Source organism: Haliaeetus albicilla, chromosome 18 (genome assembly GCF_947461875.1).
Source record: "Haliaeetus albicilla chromosome 18, bHalAlb1.1, whole genome shotgun sequence".
NCBI classification, from domain to species: domain Eukaryota; kingdom Metazoa; phylum Chordata; class Aves; order Accipitriformes; family Accipitridae; genus Haliaeetus; species Haliaeetus albicilla.
In genome coordinates this window covers 2,267,230-2,291,593 of record NC_091500.1, presented here as the reverse complement: position 1 = coordinate 2,291,593, position 24,364 = coordinate 2,267,230, and the positions used below count along the sequence as shown (strand labels likewise).

Here is a 24,364-nt window from a genome sequence, read left to right as displayed (position 1 = left end):
CAGCAGTACAGACACTTAAAATTAAGGCAGATTTTAAATTCGTAACGTTGTCTGGCAAACAGCACTGGTGTAAATCTCAGAAAGCCGGGAGGATAAAAGGGCTAAAAAGTCAGCAAAAGACTAAATCAGCTTTCTTGGATCTTGGCAGTACAGTCGCTGCAGGCAGATGGGGGAGGCTTCAGCTCTGCTGGCAGGACATTTTAATACTATTCTCTGTACACCAACTTGCATTTGCCTGGGCTGGGAGAGAGCCTGGTGATGAATGTAAATCCCCAGCGCTTCTGCACGGCACTGTCAGTCAGGCACAGGGAGCCCTGGCAATAGCAGCACACTTGTATCGTGCCTCTGGGACTACTGCTACACACAGAAGTGTTTTAACATGCACCAGTGTACAAACCAGGCAACTGAAGGCAAAAATAGTAATAAAAAAGCTTTCAAAGTCTATTTTTCAACTGTTTTTCCTCCTTTTTTAAGCTCTCCCCAAGAAATAAAGCTCATGCTGTCACTGCCCATGTGCATGCACCAGTCAGTCAGTCCCTGCTGTTTGAACCTGGTCTCATAGGGGCTGCAAAGATCTTAGAATTGCTACTAGTTTTCTGCAAACAGCTGGCCAGGAGATGAGAGCTGCCTTATTAATCCTTTTCCCGAGGGAAAAGCCAAAGCACACGCTCACTTGAACGCCAGCAAATCTAAAAACCAGCTTAACTTCAAGGCACACATGGGAAAACAAGCTCTGCTGGGTTTTTTGGTTTGGGGATGCCATGGGATAAGTGCGGTCAAACCCTGCAAGGTGTTGAGACAACACAGAAACAAGGGATCATAAATGTGGCCAAGAAAGAATGAGGAGGCATGTGGACATGTTGCTTCAGACTGGCCAGAGAAAACTGCAGCCCCACAGGCAGTAAAGGCAGTCCCAAAACTTATCAGCTGAAACTGCATCTGAATCTTGTTCCTTTGTAGTTGCTTTGCCCATTTATGAACCCTAAACAGTAATGAAATGGCAAACTGGACTCCCTAAAACGGCAACTGGGGTCCTTGAAAAGCTAAATCCATTGCCCCACACATGATCCTCTGCAGCTGTTCTGCCACCTAATCCTTCCAGGGGCTCCTCTGGTCCTTCCACTCAGTTGACACAGAACAAACTTTATCCTCCTGACTTAAAAACATGGGCTGTGAATTAAAAAAATCCGTACGCTCAGAAACCTGAAGCTGACAAAATGACTCTGCTGCTAGTTTGGAAAAGACCACACGGGAAAGACCAGAGCAGGCTGTGGAGGAATTTAAAATGCAACACACGTGGCTTGGGATCAGTTAAAAGTATTGACTGTCAGTATGAAATATGTGCTTGCGATAAAGCAAGCACTTTAGCCACACTCTCAGACTCTTCTTCATTACTAAGACTTTATTTCTCATCAACTCAATAGAGTCTGAGGTTGTAACACATTGTTATTAGGACTTAAAAAAAAAAAAGCGAAGTAAAAACCCAATCTGTGGTTTTACCAAGAAAGACTTCAGTGTTGTATTTAAGAGCAATAAGCAGCCCTGGGGGAAAAGGCTGCTGATTTCCATAGCTCCCAAAAAGAAGTTTGGGAGGAGGAGAAACAGGTTAGTTGCTGTGCTCTCCAGCCAACTCATTCCTCTCACTTCCTATTACTATTAAGTTCTTTAAACTGATCAAGCCCCACACTGAGAAACTCCTGTTGACATTATAACACAATGTTGCTGCCTGATAGACCTAATTACACACACACACAAAAAGAGGCAAGAATAGCTCTCAGGAAATCAGAAGCTCGCTAATTACCAGAGCCTCTTCCCAAATGCGAATCCGACTGACTTCTCGAGCATGACAGGTTTGCATGCTGCAGTTCGTTCTCCCACGGCACAGGGCTGCGAGACTAAACTGCTGTTTGAGCACGTTGTCACATCTTAGTTCAAATCTCAGGCTGTGTTCCCAGCTTTCCTCAACTCCACAGTAGGCACTCCCCATGGCAGTGAAGTTATGGGAATACCTGAGGTTCTCCCTCATTTTGCATTTCCAGCAGAAAGAGCCAGGCTGGTCTGATCTGTGGATGCTCATGGAGTCATTACTCTGCAAATGTTAGTCACCAAGGTCCTTTTGCAAACACCTGAGCGCACCTATTCCTCGCTGCTTACGCTTCCTTTTGTCGATCTCCCCTATAAAATTAGGGAAATATTGTTCCTTTCTCAGCATATTTGTGAACAGAGCCTTGAAATTTTAAACTTACGGTGCACCAGAGCTTAGCACAGCAATAAATAATCATTAGGCACAATATGGTAACACAGACCGCACTGAACTTTCTAGGAGGAAAATCCACAGGGATCCTGCATCCACTAAATTACAGCTCCCAAACTGTCTGTATGCACCCATACTTGTCCTTACACTCTTTCCTCATCAACTGAGGGGTCTGCAGCGTTATCACTTCTATGACCTCCACAAACTTGCTGCTGTGCTGGCCCTCTCTGTGGAGAACAAAGCACCGTACCCACCTCCGTCACACTGGTTCCATCCTGATGAATGGCAAAGGATGTCAAGGAGTGAGTGATAGCAGCTCCTGTGTTTTATCTGTCCAGTCTTGAATAGACAATTTCTATTGCCAAGTCTCTTTTTCACTAGCACTAAAAATGAAATCAAAGATAAAAAAAAACCCCACAACACTTTTTTTTTTAAAAGGAGAAGCAGAAAAATTCTGCTAAACAAAGAAAATACAGCATATTCCCTCCCTTTAGAACAGGGTTTCTGGTGAAATGGAAGAGAAACGAACACAAAACAGCCCTTCAGCAATGATAACTTTCTACTTCCTAATGCTCTCAAAGGAAAGGATTACACCCCAAATCTCCGATCACTTTGGGAACAGCAGCAGTTGAACAAGGAGAATAAATCTATTAGGTGTGTGCTTTAAGGTACGTTTGAGAGCAGATGGAAAATTCACTCTGAAATGCTTCACATGCTACAGCCTCAGGGATCATCACGAGGGATTTGTACCATCTTGAGAGCTCACAGGTACAGAGAAATTCTCCTAGACTAAGATCAATGCTGCTACACGCACAACCGGTAAAAGGTCTTGTAATCTGTAAATTCAGGGCATAAACTGCATCCCTGGCTTTAGGAAGCTTTTATCTCAACCAAGGAACATTCACCACATTTGCAGCTCCATGCAAAGTCAAACCTGCTTCTAGCCATGCTCCCCATCTGCAGCTGGGCATGCGTCAGGTAAAGCGGTCCTGGAGAAACACCCCAAGAAAGCTCCTTCATATGCTCGCTCCAGCAAAGTCAGAAAACCACACATACTGAAGAAGGCAGTGGCTGACTGATATTAGGGGAAGTATCATGTACGTTCACCCTGTTCTTCTACTCTTTCCCTGTGCTGCTTGTGTGCTCTGTTGGAAACAGGTTGCAGACAATATGGACACTAGCTTTGCACCATGCTTGCTACCTTCTCTCCAGCCAGGCGTCCTCCTGCCCTGATAGGACCAGTGCTCCCGGTACAGCATCATTTCATCTTACAGTGTTCACAAATGCATCTCCTGCAAGTCAGAAATCCTTGGGGGGCGGAGAGAGAAGGAAAAGACTCAATGCATGTCCAAATTGCCCCAACAGCTCATCTGGATGGGGAATAGAGCTAGGGAGAAGAAATGCAACCAAACAGAAAATGCAGGACCTTACAAGAACCTTTCTGACTTTCTTTCCTCTGCAGACCCTCTACCAACCTTAACTGTGAGAGCAGAGAGGGATCAGAGAGGTATTTGGGGTGGTTTAGAAGTAGCACTTGAGGACAAATCCTTTGAGAGCTGCTTTCCACCCCATGTTCTTGGGGGCGAAGGGCGCTCAACTCTTGCAACCACAACATCTCTCATCAAGAGCACTCCAGCATGCAACACCCCAGGGCACCAGCCCTCAACCCATGCTCCCACCCTGGAGATGTTCAGTGCCAGGACCTGCAGGCTCTCCGGGCATGAAATAGATAGCTAAGTCTGCTGCAGCTGCCAGAAACATGAACTCTTTGCTGTTGGTTGCAGAGCCCCAGCAGGGAAGTTCAGGATCAGACCTTTCTCAGAAGCAACCCCCCCTTCTGAAGTTTCATGGCAAGAAAACCCAGAAGAAACATCATCAGCTGATAAACCCCAACAGGCGAGACCCCAAGATGCACATCTGTTTGTACTTCTGCTGGTGCTTTTGAGAGCTTATGACAGGTAAACAGGGAAATTGATACCCAAAAGAGATTGTAGAACTAACCATCCCAGGTGTGGAGGTAAAATGGAGTGGTACTCCCCCAAGGATGAAAGTTGAGTTGCCTCATCATCACAGAAAGGAAAAGGAAAAGAAGGGAGGGAGAACTGGGAGAAGTGCACTGGACATCTGGGCTGAGAGCAGGAAGGAGACGACTGGAAGGGTTGGGAGTGGGTGCTCCTCCTGCTGACTACCTGCAACCCCAAATCCATCTGCGGTGGCAGCAACCAGACCTTCCAGGGCTCCCACAGTGGTAGAATAAAAAAGCACATGGAGGTGGGGAGTGCCATCAAACTGCAGCTCTCGCCACTACCTGCTTAGCCAAAGCTGGCCCTTGTGACAGGAGGCCAAAAGATATTCGAGACTCAGCTGGACAGTGCCCAAGTTCAGAGACCTCCAGAGGTCCCTTCCAACCTAAATGATTGTATGATTCTGCGTCTGGGCTCTCGGGTGGCAATAATTCAGAAATGTAAGCAGAAACCTGGAGTCAAGATGTCCTGGGTCTGCCTCCCCTCTAACACTGCCTCTCTCCAGCACCCAGGGGAAATCACACAACCTCCATGCCTCATTCTCCCTCTTTACAGCTCCTTCAAGGTAGAGAAGTGAAGAACTGACAGTCTGGCTTACAGCTTTTTGTTCCCCATCTGGGGCACAGGGACAGGAGCATGCTCCAGGAGACACTCAGTATTGTGGCAAGCAGAAGCTACCGAAATCTCGCCCCCAAGTGCTTCCAGGTTTCTGCCTGCCTTGCCCTCTGCAAAAGGCAGCCACTGAAGGTCTGTCATGCTGCTCAGCTGAGGTTAACCAAGTGGTTCATGAACATTCAGTTATTCTGATGAAATCCTTGAGACAGTAAAACCGCATCCAGTTTTCAGAGAGCAGGTAATGGAGATATGGAGAAACAACTTGCCCAAGGTCACCCTAGAAGCTGCACCAGCTTGGGACTCACTCCACATCTAATTGTCCTGTCCACAAGATCGTCCGTCTTCCCAGCCTACCTTTTTCCAGCAGTTTCCTTCTCTGGTGCCTTCTTGCTTTTTGCATAATGCACTGCAAAATCTACTTTACATATAGAGCTTTTAGTTCTTAAATTTATTATTTAGTGTTGTTTTCTGGTAATAAACCAGCCATATTGTTTTATTTATTCTTCCAGGCTGCACACAAGCACTTTTCTGCACAAAGAAATATCCAGCTTATGAGCAAATCCTTTCATGTTCTGCAGTACTGAATGGCAGAGCACCCTGGGTGCAAAAAGTTCACCCCCTCCAAATCTCAGAGCAAGGGACCGCACGGCAGAGCTTTACAAGAAAGCCAGTAAATCTGTACAACCACACAGCGGCTGATGTTGTACTGCTCACCACGTTCCCATTTACAGAGCACTGAAGATTTTTTGGGATGCAGGAAGCAAGCCAAGGAAGCAGGTACTTTGCTCTATCATGTGCAGTGGCACAAGCTACTGGAGGAGCAGGCGCGTGGCTGATCTTTTGTTCACTGCTAAAAGGGATAAATTAGGTGTGGGAGGAGGAGAAAGCTCTTTTTGCTTTTACCTTGAAGCAATTAATGAACAAGAACTGTCTGAGGTAAAACCACAGTCAAGAGCCAGGTGCTTTGCGTCATATGGGAGAAGCATGCAGAGGTCAACTCCAGATGGAGGAGAGGGCTGGCTTTCCAAATGCTGACTTTGTGAAACAGCTCAAATCCTTGGTATTCTTTGTGGTTTTCAGCCCTAGATGGCTCAGGCACATTATTTTCTCCAAGGCAAAAATACAAACCTCTCTCACCTCCCTAAAACACCATCATCACCACTTCCTCAGCAGCAAATGACCACGTGGCAGAATTCAGGCTCCTGCTCTCTGATAGGTGCTTCAGGTCATAACTAAGCACAAATTTAAAATTTTGTTTGTCCTGGATAAGTTATAAGAAAAAGGAAATATTACCTGAACAGCACAGAAACGCACACAACTTTTAACAGCATCTCACTTAGCAGGGTGGGTCACTATGGAAAATAACCTGTCTCTGTGGGTTTTCTGGAAAGCGTGCCCATTTCCTGCACGCAGCGAACAAGGCACTTCTGGAGACTGAGTATCTCCATCGAGGGGCCTCTAACAAGCATGAAATCATACAGGTGGCTTCTCGTGGACTTCACCAGGCAAGGGGGCAGGTCAGCAGTAAGTCCTTGCAACCCAGGCATGCCGGGTAGTTTACATCTACGGAAAGCCTACAGAAACCAGGGAACCGCAGCTGCTACATCCCAGCAAGGTGCAGTGACATTAAATTCGTCAGTGCTACTCAGCCAAATTAACCAGGCTAACCAACTCCAAATGTACCGCCCCCTCCTGTAATAGCTCTTTCACCCGCTCCCTGTCTTCCCATTTGTATCTGTGCTGCTGTGCATCTAACACCAGCTTTTCCCCTCCTCTCAGAAAAGCCTTTGATGTGCGGGGCGGGCAGCCGCACGCAGTCTCATTAGCAAACTGGCGGCCTTCTGCACTTTTTGGAGAACGCTTCATCACCACGTAAGTGGAGGCCGCTCTGTTTCAGACAGCTTGATCGATCATGCCAAGTAACTAAATTACCTGACATGCCATAATCGCCCGTATTTATATAGCAGGTGGATTCTTATCCAACACAGTTCATTACAAAGCAAGCTAGAAATTCAGAAACACAAACATACTATTGCCAGGATGCTATTAATTTGGACTAGCTTCAAATGGGGTCCTATGGGTAAAAACCCCTCTCTCATTACCAGACACCTGAGTCACACAGTTCCAATTAAGTGAGGAACATTAAATGCCTTTCTGCTGCACTCACAGGCATGCAACACAGCAGGAACCCAGTGGCTTAACTAATATGCATCTTCACCATCTGCGTAAGTTTTAGGAGAAAGATGTCACCATGCCACATCCCATCATGCCACCACCTCTGCTGGGCTTGTGTAAAAGCTGTCCCTCTTTAACTGTAACAGCATCCTAGCCCCACCACCGTTACACGGGTAGCTGGTAGCACTTGTGCATGGGTAGGCTTTGGAATGCGTATACTCATGTAGATCTGGCCACGTACAAGAGTGCAAACTCACTCTGCACAGAGAGACTGAATCATAATAACTGCTTCTGGAGAAATTACACCTCCAACAAAAATCAAGCCCAGACCAGGATAGGCTGGAGAGCAGGCTGTTCTCACCCTGTCTTGGTGCAGAAGGATGATTAAGCTTAAGGTCAGCAGTGGGGAAAAAAAATAAATCTAAGGATATTCTGCCCTTTTTCTAGCCTTCTGAGAAAAGTTGATAATTGTCCTGCTTCTTCCTCCCCCACTGCACAAATGCCCCCAGCTTTACTGGTCCTTCTGGATTGTATCACACAGTGTTTTCCTCCTGTTTCTTTTTTGGACCCCCCAGGAGCATCTTTCACTCATCAACTCGGCACTGCACCTCAGCAAGCTTTTTCTAAAGGCCCGCCTTAGTGGTGAACTGAGTCACGGTGAACATGCATGCCTGGCCATTCTTCTCCCCATCTGTTCAACCTGTGAGCTCCCCAGAGCATAGCCTATCCTTAAAACACGCAGAAAGCACCATGAAGTGTATCTACAGATCTCCCTCCTGTGCAAGGTACCCACATGCTGGCAGAGAACAATACAGCATGTAGCATCCTTGCTGTAAAAATGCTGCTGGCATCAGCACTGTGCCAGATAACATCCCCACCTAAAACCAAGAGGCACCACTGGTACAGACCTTTCAGGTAAGATCTCTGCCAGCTAAAGCAATGTTATGAAAGCTGATATAAAGAAATAAAAGCTAATTACCGTAGTCGTGCAAAGCAAAGAGGAACCTGACTAGGTGACTTAAGCTGGCCTAACAAACCAGATGTTTGCAGTCTAGCTAATGCATCCATGCAGGACACTTGCACTATACAAGTTAGGATGCGCAGATGTGGAAGCAGCCAAATACAGCACTTCAAAACACACAGAGAGAATGAAACACGGTGCCTGAAGCTTGTGGGTGTGCTTAACGAAGTTATTAACCAGCAGAAGAGTGTATGATAGAAGATAAGCACTAGCAGAATGCATGATAATTAAATTTCTACAAAGGAAAGTTGCTGCTTGGATTTGAAATGCTGGATAATTTGACACATGCTGTGTGCTGTTTTGTCACTGATGCCCAGTGCTTTGCTTGCAAGATATCATAAAGAAACATAAACAACAAACCTAGTTTCAAGCTGCGTGGCTGGAGACGACTAACAACACTCAGTCCCTGGAAGAGGCAGGATGGGAGACAGCAAACTCCACTCAGCATGTGTGTCCAGCAGAGAGAGTGCTCCTATCATAACGGGTAGGTAGAAAACCATGCAGAAAACACTGGGGGACAGATGTAGTAATAATAGACCAGTTAGGAAGGGCAAAGCTACACTGTTCTGTTTAATGAAGGCCTAAGAGAGAGGTGAGGGAAAGAGGGATCAAAGGAACTTGGCCAAAGCTGGAGGTGAAGGAAGGAATTAACTTTTCACCTTCACAAGGTAGATTCAATCACTGAGCAAGATTAGATGGGTTTTGGAAAGCCACAGTTATAAAAGTTAAGCTAAGGGTTAGATTGAGTCTGCCTAGAAATAAATTGATCAATTAAATATACCCACTCACCAAATTTTTAATAATGCAGCATTATATTAGCCATCAGGCAACCAAAGGAGACCTCTGCTCTGGAGCAGCACCCCTCCAGCCCCAAGCTTGTGCCTGTGCTGAGGGTCCCAGTGGGACTGCTCCCTCCCACACAGCTTCACTGCTGCAGCTCGGATGAGATGCAGCCCAAACCAACTGGCTCCCTTTTAGCACTTCTTAGTATCTGAAACTTAACAGGAGAAAACCCCACCAAAACTCCCTAGTTTTACAAAATTCTTGTCATATACATAATTTACATGTTATTTTATTTTATTTGGACTCTTCCAGTTCCCAGCTCATACCTGGGGCTCAGGAGGCAGCAGCAACCCACCATACTCCGGGAAGCACAAGTGGGATCCCATACTCACACTGACATTTTTTTGCACTCTCGTGTTATACAGTGTATTCCTTACCAAACCGCTGCTTCACACCTCCGCGATGGCCACTTTTGTGAAGCACTTTAGGATCCTTCAAAGTAAAAGGTGATTCTGCCAACTCTCAGGGCTGGGAAGTCAGGGATATTAGGAAGAGTACGGCAGGACTGTTTAAGGACTGCAAACTTAAGGAGCAAACACAGCACTTCTTTTGACCTCAAAAATTACTTTTTAGGATAAAAGAGAGGAGGTCTTAAAATAAAAAAAGCACAATGAAATGCTTCAACCAATGGCACTGCCACATGGAGCCTGTTCCTTAGCATCCTGGAGCAGATGTGCTGCACTCAAAATGTCTTTGTCTATTAAAACTGTGTCAGCTTCAGAGACTCCAAAACTCCCTGTGGCATAAACAGAATTTCTAATGAACAGCTGCAGGATACAGGAGTAGCCGCGCAAAATGCAGCTGCCGAGATCATTTTCTTTGCCCCTCTCTCACCACCTTTCCTCCGCTGCCAGAATCCTACTTTACCCCATTTGGGTGTCTCCTGTCCTGCCTCTCCCACAACCCCACTGCCTCACTGTGCCTTCTGCACCTTCCACAGATGAGCGCTGTCAGCCCATCAGTGTAGTTCATCCATGTCCTTTTTCATGCTTCCTTGTGACCCACCTTCATCCTCCTCCTTTGCAGCAAGTCAGGTAATGACCAGCGGTTTGAGGGCAGACACCCAGCACAGGTTTCCTCTATTGACATTTATTATTTCCAAAGCCTGCAAGCATCGCTGATCTCTGTGCCTGCACATCTCCTGGTCTAACAGAGCTGCACTCCCACGCAAGCCCTTGAGCGCTCTCACACCTCTCCAGCCTCTACGAGAGCTTTGCTGCTGCTTTGCCTGCTCGCACCAAGAAAGTGCAAAAGGGAGAAATAAAGGAGAAAAACATTATCATGCCAAACCCTGTAATTCCAGAGAACATGAGCAATCCTCAGGGAAGGATTCAGCCTGAGTAAATTGAAACCCACTAATAGATCTTTTAGCTTCGACGCTGCCTTCCAGGCCAAGGCACCAAAGCATGACTCCTTGTGTGAGTTGTGGGGTTTTTTTGTTGTTTTTGTTTTTTGTTTTTGGTTTTTTAAATCCTCTGTCCTTGAAACCAAAAATCTGTCAAGCATACAGCCTGGTCCAAAGGCACTTCCCAACTGCTCTCCCAAACCTAATGGTGTCCTGTTAGCTAGCTAGACAAACAGCTGGAATGATTATTAATTTAGTCAGGCACTTGTAACGGCCCCTGCAATGCTCAGCACTGTACTTAGAAAAAAATATAATTGTTGTTTCAATGTAGCCCCAACAAGTACTTCTGGGAACAGCAGCACAAATGAAGCCTGAATTCTTACTGTTTGATGCCTTCAATCTTCTATGGGGTTCTCCAGTACCCCATAAAGAGCCTCCATTTCCTATTTTCAAGACACTTATAGGGAGTCAATGCTTTGGTGAGCTCTATCCCTCTAATTTGAGTGAAAACAGCTGATAGGTTCAACTGTTATTGGAAGACTAACAGATAAGACCAGATGCCAAAGTCCCATTTTATTAGAACACTCTGACAACATTAAAGAGCGTCTAATGCTAAGCAATAGTGTCTTTTTAAAGAAGTCCTTATTAACTGGTATTGAACACGCAAGCCAGCTAAATACCTTGTGGCTTTGAGACAATCTGTCTGATGTAATCATATAATGTCTAAATGCTTTAGCTATTCATCCATGGCAACGAGTGGTGAGACTGGTGCTAGCACTGAGCAGCTTAAACCAGCCAAGTTTTTGCAAAGTTGATGGCTTAACAGCTTCCCTGGACTGGCAGCAGGATGTGCAGGTCGGATCTTACTCATAGCTGACAGGGCTTCAAACAGTTAACATCGCTAACGTGCTTTAATGGCCCAGAGGAAAAGTTCCCAGAGAAACTGTGTGCCACGGATATTGCGGATGTGTTCTGGACTTCGGAGATTGCCCAAGTAATCCTCACCATGCGCAGTTCCACCTGCCAGTTCACAACAGAAGGTGAAGAGAATCCAAATGTTAGAAGAGGAGGTACATTTGGGAAGGCTGAGGCTAGTTTGGCGAGGACATACCGGGCTTAAAAATACTCCAGGCAGAAATCCCCAACGCACAACAGCTATTTTTGCTGGGTAAGTGGGGCCAAATGTCCTTGGAGCAGCTCAGAAACGGGCAGTAGGACACACTGCCAGCACAACACTCGTGCAGATAAAGCAATCGCTTCCAACACAAGCTGCTGTCTCCCAGCCATCATCCCAAAGATCAGACTATTTCCAACTCACGCCAGGTTCAGGGACCATTTGCAGAATAGATGCCAAGAGGTCCTAATGGACAAGGAAGCCACAAATGTCTCTTGTGGCCATTTGCATCAGTTATTGTGGACAGAAGAGTAAGGCCTAGCATCTCTCATGCTGTGCCATCTCCTTCACTCTCATGCCAGCGGCTTGAGCCATAAATGGCTTAGATCGCACAAAAATATTGCAAGGGACAGCACAGCTATCTCCCTTTTATGCTTAACAGCGTAATAGGTTGGCTAGCACGCGAGTTAACTATTGCCATCCACTGGACAAAAGCTGCTCGTGTCCAGAGTAAACACCTGATGCCCAGCCAAGAAAAGGGGAGACATTCCCAGAGCCTGGGAAAGCTGCCGGTGAACACACGCTTTGAAGGGCTCAGCGACACAGCCACCAACTCCACTGCAAACGTGCCATGCAGACAGACATGAAGGCATTGGCTTGGAACCAAGTCATTAAGATAGCCACAAAATTCACAACTCAATTTGACCACTGTATAGAATCCAATAAAAATAATAAAAAACCACGAGGATGGCTATATTAGATCAAACCAATGATCCATCCACTTCAATCCCTCATTCCTGAGTGCTCATTTCCAGCTGCTTTGGTGCAAAATACTCATAAATCATAGTCACAGAACAGCTTATTCGAAACAATTTTCCCCTAACCACTAGCAAATAGGAGTTGCATGAGCCCTTTAAGAACAGAAGCTGTCCACCAAAATACTTTTTTGAAGCAATCAATCATGTACATTCTCATCTGTACAAAGTCTGAACTGCTAAAAAAGAAAAAAGAAGGAAAAAAAAGAAAAGGAAAACCACATCAAGCATTTGGTTTCATAGCTTCTTGCAGCAGCGAGTTCCACAGCTGAGCTCCGCAAGTGATTTCCTTTCACCAGCTTCAAATACAAACCCTCCTAACTCAGTCTGTCCCCTCTTCTACAGTGTTAAGCACCTCTACAGTGATGGGTACAACAGGACTCTCACCCAACTCACTACGGACACAGAGGAACAACAGTAAGAAAGCCACCAGAACAAAAGCTCCCACCTTACCTTCTCTAAGCTCCCTGATGTCCCACCACGTCCTCCTCATGGAGCTAGACAGCGTTTATTTTTTCAATCTTTGCAACCACTGGTGTTGGCAGAGAAATAGAATTACAAGGATCCTACTGCCAAGAGACAATTTCAGCATAAATTTGCACTTCTGCTATTGTCTCATCCTTCCTGATGGACATCCTGGTTCTCTGGTACAGCCCTACAGTGGAGCGGCCCTCCCTCTCTTTTATCCAACGTCCTCTGTAACATCTATGTTCTGTTTCCGTTCAGTCATTTCCCAAATTTGTGCTGAGTTTCTTTTTTTTTTTTTTTTTAATTGCTCTCAATATGTCACTCTATATTACTCAACAGCAGATTTATTTAAACGTGTCAATGCTGTTGCTTAGCAGATCTGACTGTGCTTTACAATTTAAGCCTGCTTCAGAATCACGTGTTCCCCTTCCCAGTGCTCCCCAGCATGTCTGGATCATCAGGAAGTTTGAGGAAAACAAAAATGAGTCCAATTGTAAAGACAGTCCACTGGCAGGCCTAGGAAAGCTTCACTAGAGATCCTTAAAAACAAAAACCAAAGCAAACCAAATAACACACCAGCAGAAACCACCCAAGAAGAGGAGGGGTTGTGCCAAAAAGCCCACCCAATTCTTATTCTCAGTCAGGATGCAATATCAGGTGCTATCTGTCTTCCATTTTCCACGTTGTACCCACAAGTCTCAATAGGAGCCCATCAACTAAATGATCATCAAGAGCTTTGGAAAGAGTCCTAATACGGAGCTAATATCAGCTTTCCCCAAGCAGCAAGCTAATTTTAGGTAATGGCCTTCAACTGCTCTATAAAAGGCCTGGAACACCCAGGTGAGAGCATGTTCTGACCTTTGAAATTAGACTTGGGTCTTTGCTGAGAGAGAGAAGATAATGTGCAACTAAATCACATACACAAGGTTTTCTGCTTGGGCTTTTCAAGCTCTCCAACCAGCAATGGCATAGGTTTAGTCACTGCCCCCACGGACTCCAACTCACACATTCAAAGCCGAGTACCTGGAGTGCCTAATGGCTCTGTGCAGCACAGGCAAGCTCCGCAGGCAAATTCAGCGAGAGATCGAAGCTGTCCCAAAATGCTTATGAAAAAGACTATGCAAAATCAAGAAAACGTCATCCTTCTGCAATTCACTGAAGCATAATAAACGCAAGTGAATTGCCCAAGAGCACACCAAAACCTGCCACTAACAGATAACAAGTCTTCTGCACATTTGTCCAGGGCTTGAACTGCGAGGCCATCTCCACAGGCATGTCTCCACTCGAGGCGGATTTCACATATTGCCCCTAAGCTGACCTCATCTTCTGCCCCAAAATGTCCAGCTCAATCATCACCCTGCATCACTCCAAGCCAAGCTGGTTTAGGGGGAATTAACTCCCATAAACTGATGCCATCAAGACAATCTCCAGCAGCTGCTAATTCCCGATTTGGACTGCAAATCACACCCAAGAAACCAGGTTCACAACCTTGGGAACTGATACCACAACCTGAGTCAGCCCAACTGAAGACAAAACTTGCAGCAGGACCTGCCAGAAAGGCTGCTGATGGGTTTCCAAAAATAACCCAGTTCCCTTTCTGCGGTGCCTGATGTCCGTTTACTTACAGCCACCTAAAAATAGTCCTTCCCATTTGGATCAATGAAGAGAGCTGACAGAAGTGAAAGACGCTCATCACTCCATGCACACACAAGACTAAAGGAGATAAAATACTTTTGAAATGCAGCATAGGGAACAATCCCATGCTGGCCCCGAGAGAGCCAGCTGGATGGGCCTAATGATTCTTCTCCAGCAACAGCTGTGATTGAGTTTATTTCCATTTTTTGTGATTAAAGAGACAGATAAAAGGGAGAACAAAAAGTCCAAGATTTCAAAAGGCACTAAAAATAAAATAGTTTGTATTCACTTGGCACCCTACCTTGACAGCATTTTATACATGATAGCCAAGCAGTCCCCAATAAACCAAAAGAAAGACATAAGTAATTTATAGGCAGGGAAACCAAGGCACAGAATTGTTAAAATACCAACTCAATCATCAGTAAAATCAACAGCAGTAGTAGGTTTAAAGTGCAGGCATTCCTGATGCACCTTCCTATATTCATGCCAAAAGAACCCTCTCTATTTATTCTTCACGGAGGCAACGTAATTGTTTCCATTGCCTGGCAAGTGTAAATCGATGCCAAAGAGTTCAGTGGCTCCTCACAAGGAGTTACAGTCCATTTAGCTGATAAAAGTTAACCGGTTTTCAGAGCCTGTTTGCACCTCACAGAGAAAACGCACTTTTTCAAAATTCAAACATACAAGTTTAGCAGCAGGATGCCTGAAATTAATCCCTTTATTTAAACACTAACAACTTTAAGTGTCTCTAAGCAATTGTAAAGGCTTTATTAGCTAAGGCAATGAAAGCCTGAGAGCAGCCAAGTCAAGACGAAGCCAAGGTTATCTAAGTTTCCAAGCATTAACTTTGACAACACAAACTCACTCTTGAGAGTATTTGTACCTCAGAGATAAGCATGAAGAGGACAGCAATGCAACTGGAAAGGCTGCACTTACCCTGCCCAGCTGCCTGCACGGCACCTTGCTGCTGGCAGAAGTCTGTGGGCAGGGACGGATGGAGTGAATCATCCTGGAAGCCATGGATGGCAAGAAGGTGCTTGGGAACAACAGCACAGAAGTACCATGGGCAAATTGTAGCTCACTGATCTGATTGTCTTCTGTAACCAAGTGACTGGCTTGGTAGATGAGTGTACAGCAGCTGACGTTGATTACCTTGACATCAGCAAGGCTTTTGATGTAGTCTGCTATGACTGCATATACAGAGGGAAAAGAAATGACTGGAACAGGAACCCAGAGAGGTGGTAGACCCTACACCCCAGCAATGGTCAAGCCTTAACTGGACAAAGCCTTGAGCAACCTCATCTACCTTTGTGGTTAGCTTTACTCCATGCAGGACGTTGGATTAGAGACCTCCGGAGGTCCTTTCCAACCTGATTAGTTCTATGATTCAAACAAATACCAAGAGAAGGTGCAAGTCTTTCCTGGAGATATGTGAACTAGATAAAGCTGTAATGTATAACAAAAATAACTCTTTGTAAGCTCTTCATTGAACAGATGACCTGGTGACAGGGGGAGGTCTCCCAGCACACTGTGCTTCCTTCTCTCTAAAGTTTACATCTTGACAGAGGACTTCCGCTTTAAAATTCAAGGTGCTTCACTGGTGTCATAAGACTTAATGCCTGTAGGAGGTGATAAAACATTCATGAGAGCCACACTGTGAGATTAAATGGGTTGGGCTGACATTAAAAGACATTTTTAAGAGACATCCTTTTAAGGATTCCTCTGCTCCTATCTCTCTGCTCAACCACTACATAATTATTTCCCCAAATCCTTTCATGCATCCAACATGCAGAGAAATACACAAGGCATGCACGTCCCAGACTGGATCCCATCTGGCTGCTTTAGCGGGAAGAAAAAAGAATGGATTAGATGCTGCCTTTGAATTCCAGGTGTCACTAGGTTTGGGATTTTTTTTTAGAAATGTGTTGTGTTGTTACTGGAAAGTATACCTACTGAGTTTCACCAAAGTCGAAAGCTCCTCTCAGGTTCATTTTCCTTTCAGCTTGCTCTAACAGCTGTCTTGCCAAAATCCACAGACGACAAAAATCTATAGCTCCTAGTATACACATTTTGTAATGGTTTCAAGTGCAGAGCAAAGTTTTCACCCTTAATATGGCCTTGTAAGGCACACAGCTATCTTCCTGAGTTTGCTGGTCCTGATCCAGAAGGAAAAACAAAAAAAAAACCCTAAAACCACAAGTCACTGTTTTTGCTGACCAGGATTACCTGACTTAGTCAATGTCAGCAACCTTCAAGGACACGGTATAACAGAACCAAGTGGAAATCACAAGTGCTGGATGCAGTTCCCTTAAATCCTCTAAGCCTCTGCTTCTTCGCTTTAACAGCCATTTAAGTGCTGATAAACTCACTTTTAGATTATTTTCATAAAACTGAAGGTCAACAAACAATTTGGTAACTAAGACTGTCACATAATTCTCAGCCTGATGCATAACTCAAGCCTACTCCACTGAACAGACCAGGAGGCAAGAGGTATGCTACCTGTTTGGAGGTACGACATGCCCCGTGGGATCAGCAGGCCTTTATGACAGATTTCTCAGAGCCACGTCTTGCAGCAACATGTATTTTGCAGCCTCTCCACGCTCTGGCTACACTGATGCAAGCACCAGCACCCCTCTGCAAAACTTGGCCATGTTTAGTGATGGAGTCTGCTTTTGTGCATCCCTTGGCACTGGACAACTCCTCCTGCTTCACCAGCTCAGAAGTTGCCTCTTGCCCAGGGTGGCTTTGCAGATTAAGAGCGAGCAGCCTCACAGACCAGTTCTCAACAACCCATCCCTGCATCTAAAACGCTCCTGATTCTCTTCAAAGTCAATCTGAAGAAACTCACTGATCTTGGCCAAAAGCAGTCTCTGATATAGGGAGGTCATTCTAATATCAACCAGTGGAGGGCAACCACACACATACACAACTGTCAGCTTCCTACTGCCTGATGCAGGGGGGGAAAAAAAAAAAGCAAAAAAAAAAAAGCACTTTCTTCCCATTTCCAACCATCAGAAGAGTTTACTTTATCCTTCCCATTCTGCCTTATTTATGTCTGTGCCCTTCCTTGTGATGCTTAAACAGCATCCCCCAAATAGCAGAGTATATTCACCCGAAATTAGGCAAAAGAGAACCTAAATTTCCCGGTTCCCCCACTCAGCAGCAGTTCTGCTCTTCTCCCCATACCTGAGAAGGGCCTGCCAGGCCACACAAGCAAACCATGCAGCAGAAAAGCAACACTTTTCCCCCTTGCATTTCACCACATAGCCACATGGACAAGATGACTGGAAGAGTTTCACCATCTTTTTTTTTCAGATATGAGGCCTGAGCCGTAACATGCTACCCAAATTATGCACCAAGAGAAAATAGCATCTGCGATCTAGCAGGAACAGGTCAGCACCTGGCAGGTCTTCAGCAAACAAAATTCTTACCCAGCTAAGCAACACGTGCAGGATATAAAGGAGAAGGCAGGTGAAGGCTGTATGGATCCTATGCCACACAGATAAGCCATGGTGCTTCTAACTCACAGAAGGCAGCAGTGCATCCTCTCTGGATGGCAGCTTCTTTCATGCTATCTGGAGATGAAAGGCTAAAGCAAGCTACTATCTTCAGAGGCTTGACAAAACAGAAAGCCAAATCAAATAATGCTTTAGCAAGAGGTAATCCAATAGTTTCAGCTGAGCAATTGTTCGAACAGTCACAGTGTTTTGGTACAAAGACAGGTTGAACATCAATAATTCTGAAGTCCAGACCAAGCAGATGTTAAGCAAATAGGAAACAAAACACTCCTTTTCCTTCACCACCCCGGCAAGCTCAGACCTCCTTCCACAGTCCAACCGAGCAAGCGTGTCTGTGCCCCAGCCAAACCACAGAGCGAGCAGAGCAGTGCTGCTCAGTATGCCACTGCGCTAACTTCCTCAGCTGAACCGATAACCCCCCAAGCTTGTCAAGACAAGTTGGTTGCTGTACATGCCACTGACCAAAGGAGAATACATCAGTCACAGCTGGTAATTTGGGCACTGGAAGCAAGGAAACTGCTTGTGAACTGGCTATAAATAGCAAAGGGACTGGGGATATTTTCTCTCTCTTGTATACGCCTGCCTGCCCTGCTTGCACAAACCCTTTGAAGCCTGTATCAGCCTGCTCTGATGCTCTCATGATTCAAAATAAGCAGGAGATGGAGGGGAAAGGGTCTGTTCAGGAGAGCTCAACTACCATAACTTTTATACCTTCGAGCAGGATATCCTGCAAGTAATGCTGTTCCTCAGTACTTAGCTGGAAAATCCAGTGAAAGGCAGGTGTTTGTGGGAGAAGCACTGGGTGACTCAGCTCTTCACCCTCTCCTTCCTCCCCATCAACATTTCAACAGCACAACATGCTGGTGTTACAGGGATGAAACACAGGGACTCGCTCAGTACCTGAAATGGAAAGTCAACAACCCAATCACCTCTGATTTTTAAGGATACTCATTTCTTCATCATCATTATGTTCCATTGTAAAAGTCACTTTACAAATCTCAGCTACTCTGGGATGCTGAGTTTCATCATTGCCTGGGAAAATGTTGATAAACAATTACTAAGGAAAAAAAATAAAAAGAAAGAGGCAAACAGAAATCAGTGCTCCTGCTCTGGCCTCCAAAGGATCTTTCTGCACTCAAACCTGGTTTGGCCACAAGGGTTTTAGTTGGCACAGTTTGCCTAGAGGTTGTTCACAGCACCCAGAGTACCATGCCACAGCACTCCTTTGCTGCGTGCCAGTAAAACACTGTGGCTTTCCAGCCAGGGGTGGTTTTCAGTATCATTATCACTGGAAAGAGGGGCCCTGTGGTTTTGGTACGGGCTGCCCTGGCTCCGAGGCTGAGCCAGTACACCCGCCTGTTCTCTGGCCCCGAGTCCAGCTGGTGTAATCCAGCCACTTTCATGCTCTTAAACTTTCTCACCTTCCTGAACACAGCGGCCACATCCGACCTGCCTTGCGGGTTCAGTTCCTGGTTGTGCCGACTTCTGGCCCATGGCTGGGGATCATGTGGTCGGTGGTAGCCAGCCGAGGCCGCTGTTGGGTGGGTTACACCCTGGGCTAGCAAGTCCCAGCGCCCAGGAGCATCCCCTTGTGCCTTGGTGACCAGGCTCCCAACCCTGAGCTGTGCATCTTGGAGCAGAGCTTGGCCTTGACAGCCCACAGCTGGGGAAGGATTGGGAATCCTGATGTTACACTAGTTCACAGCATTTAAAAACAAATAAATACCCATGAAACACATGGCAAGGGTTATTACTTCAGCATGTATAAAGGAGACATTGAAGTGACAGGGAACTTCACTTCCCACTTTTTGAGGGGGATAATACAAACCAGCAGAGCAGAAAGAAATCCAAAACATCATTTATCAAAGCAGCAACAGAATTTTCTGTCAAAGGAGAGATTTCACAACAAGGATGCTTTTGGCATGGGTGGATTCACGGCAAAACAATGAAGCAATGGGGATGATATATGATCGTTTCTTTGCACACAGTGCTGAAAAGCTTTCAGAAGCTTTATAAAATTAGAGCTACTTATGTTTAACAGCTAAAATGAAAAGGTGGGGAGGGAGTGCTTCCCCCGTGCAGTTCTCTAGAAGCAGAGCTCATGATTGTACTCAGCGGGAAACATGCTACTCATCGAGCACTCTCAGCACCTTCCCTCCCACTGAGCTGCAGGCACAGGGGAAGCTCAGTGATTTGCAGAATTGGGTCCTTGCTTTTGTTCCTCTCGCCTCTCTCCCTCCCCACATACTCTCCACCCTCCCTTTGACACACACAGATGGAAAGACTGATGATAACACGCCAATTAGGTTATTTGAAGCCTTGCTACTAGCTACTCTAAATGCAGGCACATGAAGCAGCAGGATTCTGCTGGTGACATTTGGACCACAAATGAAGTCCCCAAGAGTAATAAACAATCAGGTAAAGAAATCTGGAAAGAAATTACCCAGCACACCTCGTCTTCTTGGCCCCCATGAGATCCATATAAAATGTGTTAATGCATCTGATTATGATCTAAATTATGTACAGAGGCTCCTGCCAAGCACTCTATGAAGTTTCTTTATTGTTAAGTTGGAAGCTGTTTAAGAATGGTCCAGTCATCATGTTTCAAATTAGATTTGGGAAAAAACATTTTCCTACTTTATTGCTGGCTCAGAACACAGGTTTGTGGGAGAAGGTCGATATGCGGTTTTTCTCTGCTGAAGAAAGAGCAGAAGTGGTGACAGAACAAAAGAAGAGTCAGTCTATTACCTGTCCCTGTATCATAACCTGAGCTATGTGGATTTACTGTACACAGACATGTCAGAAAACGACTGCAGTTTCAGCTGGCTTTCTAGATGTGTTTTTTCCAAAAGGGAGGTATAAACACCAAGGTGTTCTCATGCACACAGTTCAGGGACAGTAAAACTTTGAAAGAAAGGGTTTCTGAAAATTAAGAGTTTGATGAGAATGGCTTGCAAAACATCACGTGAGACTTTCACCATGCCTGTAAGGGCTAGCTGAGCAGTCGCTTACGCTGCCAACAAATCATTGTGTTGCTTGGAGGTAGGTAAGAAAGCCATTTTTCTCCCCAGTATGCCGTACCAACATTGGAGCTTTTTAAAGAAAACTGATACACACCTCCCAGATATATGTTCAATACATACAAGTTTGGGAGAGCACCCACAGTTTTACATGGCAAGCCTGACAACCTCACTTGCAGTTAAAACTCTGCCAACCCAACCTGTGTTTTATCTCCTGCTGGCATCTGACCGAGCCTTCACTGCACTGATCAGCATCTCCTTTCCACTGCATTGCTGGTGTCCCAAGTTAGAAGCAGAGCCAAGGTCACCTTGCTCAGAAGAGCTGTTTTTTAAAGGAGGGTCCCTGCATATTAAAGGTCTTCCATCTATTACCTCTGCCCTTCCAAATACACAGTTGTAGCAACAACTACATAAATTTGGACTAAGCAGGGACCTATGGAAGAAAGCTAGCATATAATAGCTCTTACATACTTGTTTTGCTCTATACATGCATATAAATACACACACATACATATATATATATATATATATATGCGCCAGATACCTGTCTCCACCTCCTCTCAAGGTTCACAGCTGATTTTTGGTATAGCGCTTAATACTTCATACCCATCACTATAGTGTCCAGTATAACAGGCATTTTAAGGTATCAACCCCACCCAACCCCTTTGGTATGTCAACACGGCCATTTGATATGCACAACAACTGTTGGACACATTTAATATTGCTCCACAGAATGACATTAGAAGTTAAGCATTACAAATCCAAATTACAAATGCGTGTGCTAGAGCCCACATTCGAGCAGCTTCGCTTCCACCTCAAAACACCTCGAGTCGGGCAGCAAGGAAAACAAAATGCAGAGATTGATGCAGATGTTAAGCCTAAGTGTTGAAGTGCGGTGTCCTTGGCCTATCTTTTAGCGTTTGTTCCTGAAAACATCAACTAGGCAACAAGGCAACTATGCCAGTGACCAACACTCCTGCCTGCGGTGAAATTCAGCACAGACATAAGGACTGAACTCAGAAGTTAGCTAGCACGTGTAAAACTTGGCCCGAGCCAGACCTTGTTATCCGCAGATCTGCAGGAAATCAGGGATCAGAACTACCATTTCTAGCCATCATGGTAATGTAGCGGTTTAAACACCAAAAAATGCTTTAATGTAGGATCACAGGCTGGATCCCAGCCAGCCAACAGCACTACTTTAAAAGGCAATATTTATCTCTACAGAACACTTACTAAACAACATGCTAGGTGCTTGAAAATAAAGCCTTTGCTAAACAACCAGATTTTAACCTGAAATTCTGCACGTTGGCATTCTCTTCTGCTGCAGGTAAGACCAATTCCCTTACACAGCATGCTTATTTTCTCTCTTTCTCTTTAAAAAAAAAAAAAAAAAAAAAAGAATTTTCTCTTTCAGTTTAACTTTGAGGCAAGATGGAAGACCACAGCCTGGCCTCAAAGACATGAGATCTTTTGAACGCAAAGTCAGCAGGCTCTCACAGGAGCTGAGCTTCAGGGCTGCTCTGGAATAAATCAAAAAGGATTTACTCTTTCACTTGAACAAGGCAGAAAAAAAAACCCTAGATGTACAGATATGTCATTGGGGGTGGGGAGACAGCTAACAGGTTAAAAAAAAATAAAACCGGCAACTTAGAAGAGTGCCATTATGGCTTGATTACCACAATCCCATAAGCTAAACACTAGCCTGCATGGTTGGATTTCCTGGAGGAAATCACCATCGCAGTTGCTAAGTCTGCTGGAAACGGTTCAACCCAAGTATATATGGAGCAGATGCTCCAATCATGACACACAAGGACACGACGCTCCAGGAGAAATCTTCTGACAGCAAGTCAAAACAGGGGCTTGAACTGGTCATGTGTCATTAGAGATGCAGCTGTGATTTTTTCACAGATTAGTAGAGTTCAAGGCCAAAAGGAACCCTGAGAGCACCTAGCCTGCTTCTTGCTGTATCACGGGCCATTACATTTCATCCAAGTTTTCCTAAGAGCAGGAGTTAGATCTGGCAGCCGAATCCCAACCTGAACAACTGTGGTGGCTCCCAGTAACAACCCATGTGCTACTTCTACTCAAAAACTCAGGCTGCCAGAGTAGCTTTCCATAGGATGCAACTGCCTCTTGGTGCCCTTGCGTCCCTCTGCCAGAAAACACCGCTCCCTGGCGAAGGCAGAAGGGACTCCACGCTCCAGCCACTTTGCTTCACACTTGACACCTTTGCTCAAGCCCAAATCCATCAGCAGTTTTGACAATACTCAGGAGTTTGCCTGAAGGAGCTCAGCACAGGGCACAAAATCTCATCCTCTGGCTTCATTACAGGAGTGAGAGGAAAACTGGAGAATGAGGAATGTGCTGCTGGCAGCAATCTCTAGCCTCTGCAGTGAGATTGCCTATGGTTCCCAGTCAGCCACACACCCCCGCAATAGCTGCACATCAGCACCCATGGGCTAATCCTTACACGGTGAACCTACCTTGGTTACAAAGTGTTTTAGGACAAGAATCTGCCCCACAAATGATGCTAAAGAAGAAAAATTTTCAGATCACGCACGCAGTTTCAGAGCCCAACTCCCCCAACTGAGCTGTGTGCAGGGATTTGGCTCCCGAGGCATCCAGACACTGAGCCGGCAAGCTCAGACCATTAGTGACATTCAAGACTGCTTTTAAAATCAGAATTTAAACTGCTGAAATGAGAATATTGTGAAATACCACTTCTTTGCCTGCAGCTCTGCCAACTGAATTTGGCTAAAACTTTCAGCAAATAATAGATGATTAAATAGAAGTTGATGGCCAAAAAAATATGTAAGAGGCTTGATTAAGACTCCATGGGTGACACTGGTACTGATGCTGCCTGACTTTACAAGCTTTGCCCATTTCACCGTTACTTTAACTTGACTATGGGGAGAAGAAAGAGTGCTGCTAAGAGTGCAGAGATGTTTTGGTAGGCTGTGTTAAAATACAGCAAGGGAAGAGCAATCTAATGCCAGGCATGGAGCAGACTAACACTGCAGTGCTCGTTTGTGCTTTACCTTCTGTACCTTGGCTCAGACCTGTCCCGCATCACACATCGACTCCTTCACTACCTTTCTTCTTCCTCCCAGCATTGATCTCAAGGGTTCTTCTCCTGTTTAACATAAAAACGCAAACAAAACCACATATACCTAAGAAACATATTACCCATCGCCTAGAGGCACTGTGCAAGAGAAGCTGCCTATTAGCACATTGACTAAGAACACTGCTTCCAGACCATCTCCAAACAGATGAGAGATTCATGACAAAGTTGGTCGTAAGCCTGAAAGCTCCCACGGGCTTGACAATCTGGGCTGCTGGGGAGTACTGGAGGCTGGAGGACAGCTGCTGAGGAGATAGGCACAGGATTAGGCCCAAGGCAAAGGACACCTCCTTGGGTGCTACGATGCCTAGAGCAATGATGCACATCCTTGGCTCCTGCATATTCCTCAGCACAGCAGAGACTCACAAAGGGAGTGCAGGGCATCCGTAAGAAAAA

At 45.4% G+C, this 24,364-nt stretch overlaps 1 protein-coding gene across 10 annotated transcripts in view; it reads right to left on the bottom strand.

Moving 5' to 3' along the window:
- Positions 1 to 24,364, bottom strand: part of EXTL3 (exostosin like glycosyltransferase 3) — a 158,124-nt gene that overhangs the window by 39,606 nt on the left and 94,154 nt on the right. For 4 of the 10 annotated variants that reach the window (XM_069805511.1, XM_069805506.1, XM_069805512.1 and 1 more), the window contains one exon: positions 23,886 to 23,980. The exons of the other annotated variants lie outside the window; for them this stretch is intronic. The gene's annotated coding sequence lies outside the window, so the exon portion shown is untranslated. The remainder of the gene's footprint in view (positions 1 to 23,885; positions 23,981 to 24,364) is intronic. 10 annotated transcript variants of the gene reach the window in all.